General features: G+C 37.0%; 1 long non-coding RNA gene across 1 annotated transcript in view; it reads right to left on the bottom strand.

Moving 5' to 3' along the window:
- Positions 1-685: 685 nt before the first annotated feature.
- LOC123329453 overlaps positions 686-20,072 on the bottom strand; it is a 79,769-nt gene continuing 60,382 nt past the window's right edge. Inside the window, exons 2-3 of the long non-coding RNA XR_006544897.2 lie at positions 6,276-6,397; positions 686-2,368 (exon numbers count right to left, since the gene is read on the bottom strand). This is a non-coding gene — a long non-coding RNA (uncharacterized LOC123329453). The remainder of the gene's footprint in view (positions 2,369-6,275; positions 6,398-20,072) is intronic.

Here is a 20,072-nt window from a genome sequence, read left to right as displayed (position 1 = left end):
GTATTCAGACATGAAAAATTATATTAAATTCTTACTAGAAAAATCACAGTATACTTAATAAAGAGATAATTGAAACAATCAAGTAGGATTCTAGATATATTTAATCAGGGTAACATAATCCATACTTATTAACTGGGAGACATTATGGATGAAATAAAAAAGTACAGCCAAAAGTGATTGTATGCATGAATGGCCCAGCTGCTGGGTTTAAAAGTCACAAATTCCCCATGACTTCAGCACATTCATTTTACATGAAAATAAACTTTTATGAACATTTATATATCTTCCAGAATTACAGGAAAATTATTTTAATTACACTTAAAACAAATAACACTTTCATTTTAAAAATACCCCACTTTACATATTTATGTTCCCTGTCATCCCTTAGTTTCATGAAATTCTAACCATTTGTCTTAATCTCATGAATTATAATTCATAAGACTGAAAAACAGGAAATTGAAGGATAATTGAAATCAGTCTCTTTTAGTTTCTAAGGGTTTATTTCCTAAATATAAAATATTTAATTGGTCACAAGGCTAGAGGGTTTTAATTCAGAATTTATAAAGGAAAAGGAAAGAAAAATAGATGTTACTTAGGATTGAATAATTAAATTTCTGGGTGAAACCTACCGGGAATAAAGGTTCCAAATTCCTGAATTCATACTTGAAGACACCAAGAACTAAAAAAAAGGAAATAATTTGCTTTGTTGTCACAATCAATAACTTATGACTTATAACAAATTCCCATGTGCTAATTCCCAATTCAGTGTTCCTATTGTCATAAAACTGTAGTGCATTTTTACCCTCTTGGGCTTTTCTTTTCTTCTTTCTGCCTTTAATTACCTACTCGTCAACTGAGGTACAGTCATTGAACACAATGTATTGACCACTATTCCCTGATTATTTTGCGTGCATGTATCTAAAATCATTCACCTGAAAATTATGAACTGTAACATTTTGTCCACATCATGAAATGGAACTTGTTAAAGTTTTCCAATTTTTTCCCCTAAAATCCTACTCTCCCCCATATAAGAAATGATTTAGCTCACTGAACCAGCAACTTTTCATAAGTTACACTTCTACTGTCTGCATTCTGTTAAGATTTCTCAGAGTTCCCTAAATTTGTGTACTGGAACATTCTACACAGGCTAGAGCATACTTATGATGGGAAGCTGGAATGGAGATCTTGGGAGGCACTGAATTGTTCTGAAATTAAATTAGGCAATCTCTTGGAAATTGAGTCCATGATATAAGAAAAATGGTTTTGAAATGTCACTGCCCTCCAAGTACTCACTATGCCAAAATCTAGCTTGGTGATGCTTTTAGCATGCAAGTAATAAACTTCTTGAAAATAAAGTTTGCATTTTAAAATGCTGACATTTTCATTATTAAAAAAAAAATTTCTCAATTTTTTATCTGAATAGAGACAAGATGTGTGTGTGTGTGTTTATTTCCTTTTGTTTTTCCAAAAGTAGGAAACTTGAATGATTATTTTCATATGATACAGTAAATTTGACATTCATTAAAAGATGCTATTAGATACAAAAAAGAAAATCAAGTATTAAAAGCACACTTAAATGCATTAAATTTCAACAATGATAATTGCTGGAATTGTATCTTTTTACTTAGCCTTTGGGCTACCTGTCACCCCCACACACAAATTCCAGATGTCTTGCCTTTTACAAAGAAATGAAGCTAGCTAGATTTGTGTGTACCATCCAAAAGGCTTCCTATATCTAATTGTTTGCCCAGACAAAGTGGCAAGAGTTTTAAATGACAGAATTGCTGCATAGATACCAGCACAAAGCAATGAATTATTTTTAGATCCCTTCCTCTATTCTCTATTATATCAAGTCCATCCATAATAGTAAAGTCTCACAAAGTGAGATGTCCATTATTGCAAATTTCAAATTGCACGCTACCAGAGTTTCTGTTTCCTAAAGTACTACGTAATCTAGCCTAGGCAATCGTTTATGTTTTCCCAGCCCATTTTGCTTTTCAATCTGGCCTGTTACCAAGTAAGAGAGCAAAGCACAACTGAAGCATGACTACCTGTTTTACTGATCAAACTGTCCCTTGAATTTTCCTGCAGCAGCTAGCTTAAATCAGTGGCTTAAAAAATCTGGCATGTAAACAACAGATCACTGTCCAATGGAAGAGAGATTGTTACTGCAGAGGAGGAAAGAGGCTGAAAGGTTTTGAGAAAACATTTGATTCAGCAAAGGAACTGAACCTGAAAATAGCTAAGGGATCCTAGGCTTGCTGCATATTTGAATACCGTAGCAAGAGTACTGGAAGAGTACCAACAGTGGATAAGAATGATAATCTTCATTTCTTCTTTATCATCCATTGGTAGAAATTCTGTTTGGCTGACAGGGTCAAAAAATAGATGCAGAAAGTCACTTAGTGAGATATAAAATCAAAAACATAGTGAGTTGTAATAAGTAGCTAAAATATGGGCATTTTGCTGTAATATTAACTCTTACGCATATAATTTTTATAATTTGGGGGGATTTGCTTTATATTCAGTATAAGACATAATACTTCAGATGATTATTGGATAACAGTATAATTACTATGAGAAACCACAATGCAATATTGTTTAACGAGTTCAGAACAGTATACAGCAAATAAAGACTAGAGAGTCCAAACTAGATTCCGTTGTTACCCATTTTTATTTTCAGTGATTTTTACAAAACCGTGTTTTCTTCTTTAACTTCTTTTTGTGAGAATTCAGGACTTCGTGTGCGTATGAGTGTCATTTTCATGTGTGTGCTTGCTGACCCTTTGCCAGTGTGCACAAGGATGAAACAGGATTGGCAGACAGGTACAGTAAAGAGAGAAAAGCAAAGAGAAAAGAGATAAAATATTAGGAGAGTATGGCATACTTTATAACTGGTGAAATTTGAGCGGGGAAGAAAGAGTTCATGGAATACAGTCTTTATGCAAACACTTGACATTGAAGCCCTGACTTAAGAAAACTGTAGTTGAGATTCCAAACATGTTGAATACTTTTCAGTACACTTAACAGTCTCATTCAATAAAATAGTGTTTAACCAATAATTGCTGCTTCCAATCCTGAGAAATAGATAGTTTTACAAAATGTGTGGCTCCTACTGCAACCCAAGAATTTTGCAAATAATCTTCATTCCTTAACACTCAAGTAAATGTTCTAATCCAGACTAAATGTTCTAGTCACTATTATTGTTTCTAGGTTCTGGCACAACTTGCCTATAATCTTGAGTAGCAGGTGCCCCACTCCACACCCACTCTCAGAACATCTAGTACTTTCCTGATTGTCAGCCCCTAAGAAGGACAATCTCCAGGGAATCCTGTCTTGGCATAAGGAACATATAGGTTTCATTCTTTTGTTTCCAATAAATGCTAGAACATAAGACAATTATGCTCTTTAAATTAGTTTGAGTATAAACTTCCAATTACTTTCCTCACCACCTAATTTCCTGAAAAATCTCTGGGTTACAATCTCTAACAACCTGGCATTATATCACATATACTTGGCTTCTACAGGAAACATCTACTTTTGAAAGGGACATCCCACAACATTGCAAGACTAAATTCAGCACTTTTAAAACATGCTCTGACATTGAAGGTGTATCCATGTCAGGTAAATCTCTATTCTCATTATATCATTAATATTATGCTATTGTGATTGAAGGTATTTTCTAGTAGTATATTTATTCTTAAATTAGGGTGTTCATCAAAATCACCAGAGCATTGCATTTAAAAATATGAATCTTGATGAATAAGTGATCTGGAAGATACAACAGTGGAAATCAACCAATCAGGACAGCAGACAGAAAAGCAAATTAAAAACAAATGAAAGCAATATACAAGACATTTTGGATATTATAAAGCATCTCAATTGACACATAATAGTGATCTCAGAAGGAGAAGAAAGAGAAAAGGGGATAAAACAGGTATTTGAAGAACTTATGGCTGAAAATTTACCAAACCTAAAAATTCTCCTTTGACTGTGTGGATCACAATAAATTGTGGAAAATTCTGAAAGAGATGGGAATACCAGACCACCTGACCTGTCTCTTGAGAAACCTGTATGCAGGTCAGGAAGCAATAGTTAGAACTGGACATGGAACAACAGACTGGTTCCAAATAGGAAAAGGAGTACTTCAAGGCTGCATATTGTCACCCTGCTTATTTAACTTATATGCAGAGTCATGAGAAACGCTGGATGGGAAGAAGCACAAGCTGGAATCAAGATTGCTGGGAGAAATATCAATAACCTCAGATATGCAGATGACACCACCCTTATGGCAGAAAGTGAAGAGGAAATAAAAAGCCTCTTGATGAAAGGGAAAGAGGAGAGTGAAAAAGTTCACTTAAAGCTCAACATTTAGAAAACTAAGATCACGGCATCTGGTCCCATCACTTCATGGGAAATAGATGGGGAAACAGTGGAAACAGTGTCAGACTTGATTTTTGGGGGGGCTCCAAAATCATTGCAGATGGGGATTGCAGCCATTAAATTAAAAGACACTTACTCCTTGGAAGGAAAGCTATGACCAACCTAGATAGCATATTCAAAAGCAGAGACATTACTTTGCCAACAAAGGTTCGTCTGGTCAAGGCTATGGTTTTTCCAGTGGTCATGTATGGATGTGAGTTTTGGACTGTGAAGAAAGCTGAGAGCTGAGAATTGATGCTTTTGAACTGTGGTGTTGGAGAAGACTCTTGAGAGTCCCTTGGACTGCAAGGAGATCCAACCAGACCATCTTAAAAGAGATTAGTCCTGGGTGTTCATTGGAAGGACTAATGCTAAAGCTGAAACTCCAGTACTTTGGCCACCTCATGTGAAGAGTTGACTCATTGGAAAAGACCCTGATGCTGGGAGGGATTGGGGGCAGGAGGAGAAGGGGATGACAGAGGATGAGATGGCTGGATGGCATCACTGACTCAACGGACATGAGTTTGGGTGAACTCTGGGAGTTGGTAATGGAAAGGAAGGCCTGGCGTGCTGCGATTCATGGGGTCACAAAGAGTCGAACACAACTAGTGACTGAACTGAACTGAAAACCTGGAAACAGATATCCAGGTACAGGAATCATAGAGGGTCCCAAACAAAATGAACTGAAACAGACCTATACCTAGACATATTGTAATTAAAATGACAAAAGTTAAAGAGAAGTTTCTAGAGGCAACAACAGAAAAACAGAATTAATTACAAGAGAGCTTCTGTAAGTCTATAAGCTGATTTCAATACAAAAATAGAGATTGAAGGCCAGCAGGGAGTGGCAAGTTATATTCAAAGTCCTGAATCTGCAACTTATATACTCCATCCAGCAAGATGATCATTTAGAACAGAAAGAGAAATAAAGAATTTCTCAGACAAGCAAAAAGTAAAAGAATACAGCAATACTGAATCTACCATTAAAAAAATATTGAAGGGTCTTCTCTAAATAGAAACGAAGCAAGAATCTATAGAAAAATCACAACTGAAAAGAGTTAAATACACCAGTATACGATTTAAAAAGATATTTTTGTGAAAGTGATAACCATAATGAACAACGAAAGGATAAAATTAAAGATGTAAAATTATTTAAAAAATTATACAGTGTGAGGGAGCAGAGTAAGAAATATCATATATTAACACATAAATAGAATCTAGAAAATGGTACTGATGAACAATAGCAGGGGAAGGAGAGGGTAGGATAAATGTAGAAAGTAGTGTTGAAACATATGCATTACAGTATGTAAAAGAGATAGCTAATGGGGAGTTGCTGTATAACACAGGGAGCTCATTATGGTACTCTGTGACAACATAGATGGTTGGCATGGGGTTGGGGTGGGGTGGGAGGTTCAAAGAGGGAGCAAACATATGTATACTTATGGCTGATTCACATTGTTGTTTGGCAGAACACAATATTGTAAAGCAATTAAGCTCCAATTAAAAATACATTTTTTTAAAAAAAAAGTAAAAAAAAAAAATATTTTGAGATTGTATGACTCTCCAGTCTAAAGCAAGTAGATGTAATAAGGGGATAATATATTTGAAAAACAAGGAAATCACAAATCAAAAGCATACCAAAGTTTCACAAAAAAAAGAAAAAATGTATCATACAAAATAAAATCAAACTATAAAAGGAAAAATAACAAAGAAAAAATACAAAATCAACTGGAAAACACAGTTTAAAATGGCAGTAAATTTATTTGTATCAGATTATCTTAATGGTCAAAGGAGTAAATGCTCCAATCAAAAGACACAGAGTGGTAGATTGGTTAAATAAAACAAGAACTTACAATATGTTGCCTAGAAGAGATTCACCTTAGGGTGAAGGACATAGGAAAGTCCGTTCAGTTAGTTCAGTGCTTGCAAACCCATGGACTTTAGCACCCCAGGCCTCCCTGTCCATCACCAACTCCTGGAGGTGAAGGGATAGAAACAGATATTTCACACAAATGAATATGACAAGAAAGTGGGAATAGCAATACTTACATTAGACAAAATGGGCTTTAAAACAAATGCCATAAAGAAAGATAAGGTACACTATATAATGATAAAAGAATCAATGCAAAAAGAGCATATTATATTCATTAACACTTATGCATGTAATATATTAATATATTAATAGGGGCACCTAAATATTGAGTTGGTTCCATAGCATCTTATGGAAGAATCCAAATGAGCTTTTTTGGCCAACCCAACACATAAACAAACACTAACAAACATAAAGGGAGAAATTGACACAAGTAGGAGACTTCAACACCCCAGTCACATCAAGGGACAGATCTTCCAGACAGATCCTAAATGACACAGTAGAATAGTTCAGTTCAGTCATTCAGTCATGTCTGACTCTTTGCGACCCCATGGACTGCAGCACAGCAGGCCTCCCTGTCCATCAGCAACTCTTGGAGTTTACTCAAACTCATGTCCATTGAGTCGGTGATGCCATCCAGCCATTTCATCCTCTGTCATCCCCTTCTACTCCTGCCTTCAATTTTTCCCAGCATCAGGGTCTTTTCAAATGAGTCAGTTCTCCCCATCAGGTGGCTAAAGTATTGGAGTTTCAGCTTCAGCCTCAGTCCTTCCAATGAATATTCGGGGCTAATTTCCTTTAGGATGGACTGGTTAGATCTCCTTGCCGTCCAAGGGACTCTCAAGAGTCTTCTCCAACACCACAGTTGAAAGGCATCAATTCTTCAGTGCTCAGCCCTTTTTATTGTTCACCTCTTACATCTGTACATGACTACTGAGCCAACTGGGAAGCCCCATATTTTTCATAGTTATAATTTCGACTTTGATTTATAAATCCCTCCAGAATCTCAAAATCAGCCCATCATATCCTCCTACAAACTGTTCTTACTCTATTACTGTTTTGATTTTACTATTCTCTTCTATTCAAATTTCAAGCTTCTTGAAATTTGAAATTAATGTTCTCCACTGATAACTCCTATTTCTAAACCTCTATATCTAATCAGATGTACTCATAACAATCATATATTTTAAAATTTCTTTTGCATCCATCATTTGTGTTAACATTGTCCAATTGTACTATCTTTCATCAGTGACAAAATTTTAATCTTGAAACTCATATCAGTTTCTTCTCTTTTCTTTCTGCAATGTCCCTGGAGATGTGCCAGTGCCATCTGCCTTCAGCAGAAACTGTGTGAAACATACCTGAATGGTGAACATCAGCTGCCTTACATTTAGGTTCATTTGAACATTCACAATGTAGTGACACTTCTCCCGGACCACACCCAACCAAAGGTTGAACCGCTTCTACCAAATTAAAGACGCCTCTAATGAGCAATCTTTACTTCAGCTATTTGCCTAGATAAGATTTCTTCAGAACTGCACTCAATTCTCAGTCTCTTGGTAGCAATCCCCCTTCCTTTCCTCTCTTCTTACAAGTATCAGAAATGCATTCTGGACCAAAGGTTCTCTTGGCCTGCTCTGGTTCTCTTTCCCATGTCAGCACTCTGTAGTCAAAAACCACTGAGAACATATCTGCAGTTGAAAATTCACCTTTTTACTCCTTTAAGCAAGAAAAATATCCATACCATGGAAAACTGATGCATGTCTCAATTATGAGGCATTAGAAAGAACTTGTAGGATCTGAACTTGTGTTAGATGATTCAAGGGAGGATATTAGAATGGCTTATATCTCTATTGAATGTTGTCAGGGAGAGGAGTGACTATATGATTGTATTTTTAATAAATTTTATCTACAGGGAGGGCAGATTAGAGAAAGCTAAAGCTATAACTTGTTATGAAGCAATAATTACTCAGATTAACTGAAATAGAAGCATTGTAAGGAAAAAAATAAAACACCTGTTCTTCTAGATTCTTATTACAGCAATTCTGGCACCAGATGTGTGGGTATTTTACCCATGACATCTAATTTACTAGCACTCTTGACACCAACTGGGTGTCCTACAATTTAACTTAATTGTGACATGGTCTACCCAGAGTTATTGCTAACTCCACAGGATAAAGGCTCAGTCCCACAAGACTGTCCTATCCCACACCAGATACCATTACAAATCCAAGTGGTCAACTGCGCTCCCAAAACCAACTGGCTATACGTGATATCTACAACCTTCTCCTCAGGCTCGAGGATTTGGTAGAACAACTCACAGAACTTAGCAATATGATTAACTTACTAGAATTCCTGGCTTATTATAAAGTGATGCAACTCAAGATCAGTCCTGTGGAAGAGATGCATAGGGCAAAGTACAGGAAATGTCACAGAATTTCCATATCCTCTCTAGGTGTACCACCTTTCCAGAATCTTCATGAGCTTGCTAATGTAGAAGTTCTCCCAATTATCTTCAGGGTAATGGAAGCTTAATTAAATATCATGGTTGACTCAGTTATTGGCTATTGATGATAAGGTCAACCTGGGGGTGGGGGACTGATGGTAGGAAGTTTCCCACCCTCTAATCATGTGGTTAGTTCCCTGGCACCCCTATCCTTAGGCCACCCAGGAAACCATTGGCAGCACCCACCTCATTAGCATACAAAGAGACACTATCACTTCAGAGACCCCCAGGGTTTTTGAAGGAACACATCAGGAAATAAGGTGGAGGGACCAAATGTTATCAGGAACTAGAACCCGACATCAAATATATACTTATTAAGACACAGGGATGTTTAGTACTTTTTGACTTCGACAATTTTTGTGATTTTTATGTGTAGGTCTATAGAAATTTATGAAATGCACTCTGTTTCTCCAAAAATTGTATGTTGAAGCCTAAACCCAATCTTACTGTATTTAGAGATAGGGCCATTAGGGAGGCAATTAAGGCTAAAGAGGGTCATAAGGCTTGGGCTCTCAGCCTCACCAGCAACCTAATCTGCCAGCATCTCTACCTTGGACTTCCAGCCTCTACATCTGAGAGAAAATTTCTGTGGTTAAAGCCGCCCAGTCTCTAGTATTTCGTCATGAAAGCCCAAGCAGACAAATGCATGGAGGCATCTTGTTTTATGTTAACTGATCATAGTCCCAGAATAGACTTGACTGATACTAATTTTCTCTGAAATGTTCCTTTCAGGAAGGGAACAACTAATCTTACTTGTGTCTCCCAGGACAGTTTACAGCAACATGAAGGTCTGACTGATACTATGAGCCAAGCTCCAGGATATTAGCATAGGCTGCTTTTCTCTTTTTCAACTTTTATCTGTCAAAGGTGTTGTTTGTTTTTTTTTTTTTTTAATAGTGTATATCTAATCTCCTCTTGGAGTGTGCTTCTCAGAGGATCTGGACTAATACAGGTGATCATGGGAGTGGTCTAAGAAAACTAGGTTTTCTAAGATGAAGTTCAAAGACTATCCCTGGAAAGGAAGACTCCATCCTGAGTAGAACCTGGAACATTGTGCACAAGGCTTCAGGTCTATTTCTGGAAAATTTTATCAGTGGTAAACTGGGAAATATCCAAGTGGTGAGAGTTGACTTGACTGGTTGGTGAGATAATGTAGGCATTTGAAACTTATAGGAGAAATAATGCCTACCAAGGGCAGTAAGAGTGCCTGTTTACTAAGTACAAATGTACTAAGTTACATCAACGTCCTGCAGTGGGATGATTAACAAGAAACCAGAGGCAATTAACACACAGTTAGAGATCAGAGTAGAAACTTAGGATCCTATTTAATAGCATGTAAAAATGGCCCCCTTATCTCCTCCAGTGGAAGAGAGACTCAGAAGAGTATACAGCTCAGGATCTGATGAGAGCCATGGCCATAGAAGCTCTAGAAATGTTTAAATGTTGCCAATGCTGGTTTGTATGCTAAAGTAAGGCATGATTTATAAAACCCAAGCCCCTGAAAGTTTTTGCTCTGCAGATCATTCAGGGATTGAAGATGTGACCCATCTCTGTAGAGTATGATGTAAGATCCTCTCACCCAACCCTACCAGCCCCATTCATGCACAGACGATGCTTAAGGATTTTCCTGTCCAAGAAGTAATTCTCCCAAGACCTACTTTCCTAAGTACCAGGCCCCAAACAACTGTTATAGTGTAACATAAACAAGCTGGGTGTTGAACTTGATAAGAATGGGAACAAGTGCACCCAAAGGAACTGCCAGATCTCACCAGGGAATGTCCCTGAGATTCTACTGGAGCAGTAAAGGGTACTGAAGTACAAGAATGAATGTGTGTATGTACTCAGTTGCTTTAGTTGTGTCCAACTCTTTGCAATCACATGAACTGTAGCCCACCATGCTCCTCTGTCCATGGAATTTTTCAGGCAAGAATATTAGAGTGGGTTGCCATTTCCTCCTGGTAGGTAGTTAGAATAGTAAAAAGGAGTCCAGAATGGTGGTGTCTAAAAGTTTGTTTGCCCCCAAAGAGAGTTTTAAAGCATCTTCTATCAGGATTGCAATAGCTGCAAGATTTCAAAAGCAGTGAGGCCAGCCTCAGGTGGTTGGGTCAAGGGTCTTGGATAAGTAAGCTACAGGCTGGGGCTCAGGTCCCAACCTTTGAGTGTTAACCACTGGACCACTAGGGAAGTCCCTATCTCACAATTTCTGAAGGCTGGAAGTCTCACTAGGCTAAATCAAGTTATCAGCCTGGGTTGCAATTATCATCTAGACTTGTGATCAATTTCTAAATTCACTGATTATTGCTAGAGTTAACTTCTCTCTCATACTTTGCACATTGACCTTCCATTTTCAAACTAACAATGGGTGCTCAAATCAAATAGACCCAATGCACATTTAATAACTCCAATAATAATGAATTATCAGATAAGCTATAAGAGGGACATTTATTAATGTTTTATCCATTTTGTGAGTTTTCACAACAAATTAATCTATTTGCAGCCAACATGTCTAGTAATGGAAACAAAAATAAACAAATGGAGCCTAATTAAACTTAAAAGCTTTGCATAGAAGTCATAAAGAAAACACAAAGATAACCTACAGAATGGGAGAAAATACTTGCAAATGATGTGGCTAACAAGGGTTTATCTCCAAATTTGAGCTCTATGAGCTGTTTGTATGTATCAAAAATACAGAAAACTCAATCAGAAAATGGGCAGATCTGAAAAAGACATTTAGACATTTCATCAAAGAAAACATAGATGACCAAAAGTTATATGAAAAATATGCTCAACACTGCTAATTATTAAAGAAATGAAAATCAAAACTACCTGGAGATATCTCTCACACTGGTCAGAAGGGTCAACATCAAAAAGTCCATAAATAAATGGGGAAAGGGTGTGAAGAAAAAGAACCCTCATACAATGATGGAGGGAATGTAAACTGGTACAGCCTTTAAGGAGAGCACTACAGAAGTCCTTTAAAAAACTAAAATTAGAGCTATCATATGATCCTGAAATCATACTCCTGGGCATGTACCTTTTCAAATTATAGATCCAGAGAAAATCATACTTTGAAAAGATACATGCACCCCAATGTTCATTGCAGCATTGCTTACAATAACCAAGACATGGAGGCAAAAATCTCAAATGTCCATTGACAGAGGAATGGATAAAGAATATGTGGTACATACACACAATGTAATACTACTCAGCCATGAAATAATGCCATTTGCAGCAATACTGATGGACTTAAAGAATTTTATAAGAAGCAAACCAAAGACAAATGTGATATCATATCACTTATATCTAGAATCTTAAAAAAAGATACAAGTGAATTTATTTAAAAAACAGAAATAGATTTATAGACTTAGAAAACAAACAGTTACCAAAGATAGGGCTAGAGGGAGAAATAAATGATGAGTTTGGATAAAACCATACGTATTACTATATATAAAATAGATAACACAAGAGGATCTACTGTATAGCACAGTATTAAGATATAAAGATAAAGATATTTAATATATTGCAACAACTTACAATGAAAGAGAATGTCAAAAATATATGTATTGTGTATATATATATAACTGAATATATATGTATATAAAAGTGAATCACTTTGCTGTATAACAAACACAACATTGTTAATCAACTATATTTCAATAAAATTAAAAAGAAAACATTTAATACAACAGATATTTATTGAGTGCCTACTATTGAGTGCTAATCATGCTCTGAGGAGTCTAGGATATATCAATAAATCTAATGACAAAATTCTCTGCTTCTACAGAGCTCACAGTCTTCCATTTTATTTGCCAGGTACAGTTAGTCTCCTTTATGCTATTACCTTTTCAACTTAAACTCTAAAAATTATACTTATTCAGTGCTTTTTCTTTGATCTCTTACTCTTTTTATATTAATTATCTTGGTTGATACTATTCACTCTCATGGTTTTATATATCATCCATTCAAAATTATATCTCCATTTGATCTCCCCACAAAGCACTGCACTCACTTATCCAACCCTTAACTTGACTTCTACAACTGAATAACTAATAAGCACCTCAAGTATCTAAAACTGGTATGATCATGGGTTCAGTTGAACCAAAACAATTACACTTAGTTTTATTGTTTCTCTATAACTGCCAATATATTCCCACTCAATCTCAAAAGGGATCTTGATACAGACCTTGATACAGATGTTCTATTCAAACAGCCCTCTTGATTCCAAGTTCCAATTTCATTTTAGTCACCATGATAATGGCAAATAAATTTACCTAAGCATTCATTCCAAAATAATGTTTTGTTCTTGACTACTCTTGCTTCCTTATACTCTCTCTGCCAGAAACTGCTATCACTTCTGAATTCAAACATACCAAATATAAACAATATATTAAATGGAACCATTATTTCAGGTTTATAATAAATTTCCTTAAAAGGTACTCCTTCCACATAGCATCCAGAGTGAAGTTTAGTTCAGTTCAGTTACTCAGATGTATCAGAGTCTTTGTGACCCCAAAGACGGCAGCACACCAGGCTTCCCTGTCCATCACCAACTCACAGTGCTTGCACAAACTCATGTCCATCGAGTTGGTCATGGCATCCAACAATCTCATCCTCTGTCATCCCTTTGCCTCCTGCCTTCAATCTTTCCCAGCATCAGGGTCTTTTCCAATGAGTCAGTTCTTCCCATCAAGGGGCCAGAGTATTGGAGTTTCAGCTTCAGTATCAGTCCTCCCAATGAACATTCAGGACTGATTTCCTTTAGGATGGACTGGTTGGATCTCCTTGCAGTCCAAGGGACTCTCAAGAGTCTTCTCCAACACCACAGTTCAAAAGCATCAATTCTTTGGTGCTCAGCTTTCTTTATAATTCAACTCTCACATCCATACATGACTACTGGAGAAACCATAGCTTTGACTAGATGGGCCTTTTTTGACAAAGTAATGTCCCTGCTTTTTAACATGCTGTCTAGGTTGGTCGTAAATTTTCTTGCAAGGAGCAAATGTCTTAATTTCATGGCTGCAATCACAATCTGCAGTGATTTAGGAGCCCCCCAAAATAAAGTCTGTCACTGTTTCCATTGTTTCCCCATCTATTTGCCATGAAGGGATAGGATTGGATGCCATCACCTTAGTTTTCTGAATGTTGAGTTTTAAGCCACATTTGTACTCTCCTCTTTCACTTTCATCAGGAGATTCTTTAGTTCTTCACTTTCTGCCATAAGTGTGGGGTCATCTGCATATCTGATATTATTGATATTTCTATTGATATTGATATTATTGATATCTGATATTATTGATATTTCTATTGATATTGATATTATTGATATTTCTCTCAGCTATCTTGATTCCAGCTTGTCCTTCATCCAGCCCAGCATTTCTTATGATGTCCTCTGCATATAATTTAAATAAGCAGGGTGACAATATACAGCTTTGACATATTCCTTTCCCGATTTGGAACCAGTCTGTTGTTCCATGTCCAGTTCTAACTGTTGCTTCTTGACCAGCATACAGATTTCTCAGGAGGCAAGTCAGGTGGTCTGGTATTCCCATCTCTTGAAGAATTTTCCACAGTTTGTGGTTATCCACACAGTCAAAGGCTTTGGCGTAGTGAATAAAGCAGAAGTAGATGTTTTTTTCTGAAACTCTCTTGCTTTTTGATGATCCATCAGATGCTGGCAATTGGATCTCTGGTTCCTCTCCCTTTTCTAAATTCAGCTTGAACATCTGGAAGTTCATGGTTTATGTACTGTTGAAGCCTGGCTTGGAGAATTTTGAGCAATTACTTTGCTGGCATGTGAGATGAGTGCAATTGTGTGGTAGTTTGAACATCTTTTGGCATTGCCTTTCTTTGGGATTGGAATGAAAACTGACCTTTTCCAGTCCTGTGCCCACTGCTGAGTTTAGTGTAGTTACTAAAATCTAAATTGAATCCTGTCATTCTATTACTCAAACTCTTAAATAGTTTCTCATGAATCTCAACATGAGGTCCTAAGTAAAACTAATAAGTATTCTACATAATTTTCCCAAACCAACTTTCCTGAGTTAATCTCTTCCTACTATGTGCTTTATATACTATGCTTCTGTCAAACATAACATATGATGGCTCTTCAAATGTGTCATATTTTGTTGACTTAGAACTTTAAAATTATTGCCCTCACATCCTGGAGAACTTTTTTCCAGGCCTTCTGATGCCAGCTTCCTAACTTTCATTCATATAAAAGAGTTCTCATAGTTGAGAGACAATATTTTCAAACAATCTCTCACATTTTTACATGCCTCTATATTCATAGCATATTTATTCATGTTTATTTATATTCTGGGATATTAAAGATAGAGATTGTCTCCCTCTATAAATGTATACACCAAGATTGGGCAGATGAAGATCTCAATTCTACACTGAGAAAACTTGCTCACACACCAGGGTAATAATATATCTTTCTGGAGTGAAGATGAACAGGTTTTCTAATGGTCACTTTTAAAGACTATCTTGAACATTTCTTAGTGGTGACACAACATATACAACATCCATTTGGCCCCCCTTCTGCATTACTCCCATGGGACTTGGAAGGGTAACCCAGTGATGCAAACATGGAACTCACACTACCTGCGGTATTCTGTGAGTAATCTACTTGGATTAAATCATTGGTCTTTAGCTATTAACTCAAATTCCAGTTCTTCTTCCTTCCCTGGAAATCAGGGAGATGGGACTGAAAGTTCCTACCCTCTAATTGCATGATTTGTTTTCCTGCCAAACAGCCCCCTCTTTAGATTGGGTCCAAACCACCTGACTGATATAAGACATGTTTTATGACTCTTAGAAAATGCCCATGGTTTAAGGAGCTATGTGCCAGAAAAGGGGACAAAGACCAAATATACATTTCTTATTATAAATCACAACATTTTTTTTAGAGATTAAATAATTTACTTGTTCAAATCCTTGTTTTCTATTAGTCAAAACAAGATCATATTTCTTATTATATTTTATATGGTCCTTCATGATTGTCCCATACCTACATCTAAAAACACATTTACCCACTTCCTCCTTTTTTCTTCCTCCTCTCCACCTTCCACTCAATCTTCAAATCAGGTTGGGAAACTGCTATTTGGTTGAAGGTCATTCACTGTACCACCTCTTACTGTTTCACATTCTGTACTGCTCCTCCTCTTCATGGAACACATTTCTACCCATATCCAGCAGGTGAAAACCTATTGATTTTTCAAAAATCAGTTAAACTGTCTCATCCTGTAAACCATCCTTATTTCAGAAGTACTGGCTACTACTTTTTGTGACAACTCTGCAAATAAAAGGCTTCTATTTTTCTGCATATAGCTTTGCTAGTATACTCATTTATAAGTCCAACTTTCTTTTCCCTTATACACCCCACACTCCTATCAAGCTCTTTAGTGGATACCATTTATTTAGTTCCTATCAAGTGCCAGATAGTGTACCTTTCATTCTAGATGTCTATGAAGTAGATGCTAATCCTATTTCAGGTTCATATGTTAAAATACTGCTCAAAGACAGAGTTGTTAAGAAGGAGAGGCAGGATGTTAAGCAGCCTTTCAATTCCCAAGGCTCTAGTCTTCATCACTGTATGAATTTCATAACACCCATTTGAATGAGGCAATATTATTTCCTTTACATAGGTGATAAATCTGAGCCTCAGAAATGTTACAATTTATTCATATTCAGAGATAAGGTCTTTTTTTTTTCCCTTAAATTTTAGGGCATCATATATAGTAACTAAAGAATAAGAGGTTTATAGATAAATTAATGGAGAAGGCAATGGCACCCCACTCCAGTACTCTTGCCTGGAAAATCCCATGGGACGGAGGAGCCTGGTAGGCTGCAGTCCATGGGGTCGCTAAGAGTCGGACACGACTGAGAGACTTCACTTTCACTTTTCACTTTCATGCATTGGAAAAGGAAATGGCAACCCACTCCAGTGTTCTTGCCTGGAGAATCCCAGGGACGGGGGAGCCTGGTGGGCTGCCGTCTCTGGGGTGGCACAGAGTCGGACACGACTGAAGTGACTTAGCAGCAGCAGCAGCAGCAGATAAATGAATAGATAAATATCTACATGACCACATGAGTTTATAGAGAAAAAAAAAATCAAAGGTACTGAGAAAGTTTAGGTAGTGAGAGTTTTAGGCCCAGTAAATGAGCGACAGAAGCAGGTTTATTGAATAAAAAACCTATTAGGTTCCATATGGCAGGTCTTGTTTTAATTATTCTAAGTGTGAGATGAATATGAGGCTTTTATTAAAAATTTTTAATAAGAAAATTGAGATAATTTCAACATAAACCCCAAGCCCGTTTGTGGCAAATGTTTCCTGGGTTAACTTAATTTGTAGAAAGCTTGTTTAATTTCTCATATTCTGACCCACATCTGTCAATCAAAGTAAATACTCTTGAACACCAGGCACTGAAAAGTGAGACAAAGTTATTTATTGGGTGTAGTTGTGAAGATAGATCAGTGGCACTATTGATTCATTAATTTAATAAGCAATTATTGATTTTCTGCCATGTGCAGGATGCTGTGATAGGAAACTATTATTCAGAAGTGAAGCAAACACACATTTTAGAGAGGGAAGCATGCAATCAATAAGTATACAAGGAAATAAGTTTATTAATAACATGCACAGTACTATGAAGGAAATAAACACATGGCCATGATAAACAAAAACCATGGTGATGCACATGCTAAGGAAGGGGAAGTTTCTTGATCAGGTGATCAGGAAATTCCTCTCTGAAGAAATGACATTTGAGTTTAGAAGGTAAATAAAACTAAAAGTGCAAGAAAGAGAATCCTCAGAAGATACAACATGTACAATGACCAGAGGAAGGTAAGAGAAGTTGGTATCTTCTATAACAGAGTGAAAACCAGAATGGAGAGAATGCTGCTACTGCTAAGTCACTTCAGTAGTGTCTGACTCTGTGCGACCCCATAGACGGCAGCCCACCAGGCTCCCCTGTCCCTGGGATTCCCCAGGCAACAACACTGGAGTGGGTTGCCATTTCCTTCTCCAATGCATGAAAGTGAAAAGTGAAAGTGAAGTTGCTCAGTCGTGTCCGACCCTCAGCGACCCCACGGACTGCAGCCTACCAGGCTCTTCCATCCATGGGATTTTCCAGGCAAGAGTACTGGAGTGGGGTGCCATTGCCTTCTCCGAATAGTCAGTCTGCTCTGCTGCTGCTGCTAAGTCGCTTCAGTAGTGTCTGACTCTGTGCAACCCCATAGATGGCAGCCCACCAGGCTCCCCTGTCCCTGGGATTCCCCAGGCAACAACACTGGAGTGGGTTGCCATTTCCTTCTCCAATGCATGAAAGTGAAAAGTGAAAGTGAAGTTGCTCAGTCGTGTCCGACCCTCAGCGACCCCATGGACTGCAGCCTACCAGGCTCTTCCATCCATGGGATTTTCCAGGCAAGAGTACTAGAGTGGGGTGCCATTGCCTTCTCCGGGAGAGAATGCTATTTTAACCTTAATGTGGATTATAAATTATTTTATTTTATCAATCAAGCCTAAGTAACTGCTAGCATAGTTGCCTTGCTTTCTTCTAAAGATAAATTGATAGATGGATTGACTTGGGTCTCAAATTAGTATCTGGGAAAGCAAAATGTGCCAACTGTTGGTCTCTAGCAAATGAAACTCCCAGAGGTGCCAACCCCACTGTTAAACATATGTAGCCTTTGGACTCTCTCACATGTAGCTGTTATATCAAAACTGCACATACTGAAGTATTTTTATTTGGCTTAACCTTTTATAGCTTTATGTATATAAAAACAGATGAAGTGACACAGAACTGAGCTCATGTTCAGGCTATGCTTATTAACACTATGTTACTATGTTCTAGTTTCCCAACCTCTCAGGGCCTCCGTTTACTTTAGTCTAGAAAATCAGTGATAATAGGATTGGTCTCATGGGATTTTTGTGAGGATTTAGTAAGATAATTCACATAAATCCCTTAGCAAAATGCCTATAGTGTATAGCAGATTTCAGTATATATTAACACTTATTACTTGGTTAAAAAAGATTTTGCTCTGCTTACAAGCAAAACATTTCTATAGCCATATTACACTGACATATAGAATTATCTCAATTTTAATTTCATCAGTACAATAAATGTATGACATCTGTGAACATTAGGCTAAACTACGTTTTACCACTAGAAAAATGAGAATGGGAAATATAAAACCCTACTATAGAGAAAAATCCCCCAATTCCATGTTAAAAGCTGCTTTTTAAAAAAATCTCAATAATAATTATATATAAATTCAAATACAGTTTGTTGTTTCATTTTATATAATTATATATTTAGAAAATTGAGTTTTAATAGAGTAAACAAATCTTATAAGAAATATTATCTACCTACAAAAGTAGAAATTGTTGCTAGAAACAGTTTAAATGAGTAGGGGTACTGGAGTGTGTGTTGGCATATGTGTGCTGATGTGAGAAAAGGGTTAAGAGAAGAATGAGAAGTGGGAGTTTTGCTATATAATTGGTAGAGAGATTGAGAACAGTAACAAAAGGTAGAATCTAATATGGATTTATTTGGATATGGAATTTAAAAGATGATTACCTCAAAATCCAGGCTTAAGACCAAATACTTAATGATTTTATAAACTGCCATTAAAAACTACTACACAATAAATACTCAGGGTTGTGGAGGACAATAAACTCTGGGTGCTAAAGAGAAAACATAAGATGAACAGGCCATATTCTTATAATCACGTCCTGCTGCTGCTGCTGCTGCTGCTAAGTCGTTTCAAGTCGTGTCCAACTCTGTGCGACCCCATAGACGGCAGCCCACCAGGCTCCTCCGTCCCTGGGATTCTCCAGGCAAGAACACTGGAGTGGGTTGCCATTTCCTTCTCCAATAATCATGTCCACTTGTTTATATAACAAGATTTTTTTTTAAATTTATCTACCTTCAACATCTATTGCAACCTTGCATTTCTCAAAAAATAGAAATCTATTCTTTCAGTTTCCCAGGTCAAACTTCTCAGCCATTTTTGATGCATCTCTTTAAGTATTTCCCACCCCCATCAGCAAATCCTGCAAAATATACTTTGGAAAATAAATGAAGAATGCAACTATTTTTCAGAATCACTGTCACAACCCCTTGCTGTGATATTATCAATTCTCTAAGTCATTGCAATAGCTTTCACTTTTGTTCTCAATGGTCTATTCTCCATCCAGTAATCAGAAACATCTGGTAATATTTGCATTTTGGTTGAAAATCAATCAAGTAACTTCCCCCTCACACACATTA

This window comes from Bubalus bubalis, chromosome 15, assembly GCF_019923935.1.
Source record: "Bubalus bubalis isolate 160015118507 breed Murrah chromosome 15, NDDB_SH_1, whole genome shotgun sequence".
Lineage (NCBI taxonomy): Eukaryota > Metazoa > Chordata > Mammalia > Artiodactyla > Bovidae > Bubalus > Bubalus bubalis.
The sequence above is the reverse complement of the archived record's forward strand: the minus strand, read 5'-3'. Positions and strand labels throughout refer to the sequence as shown.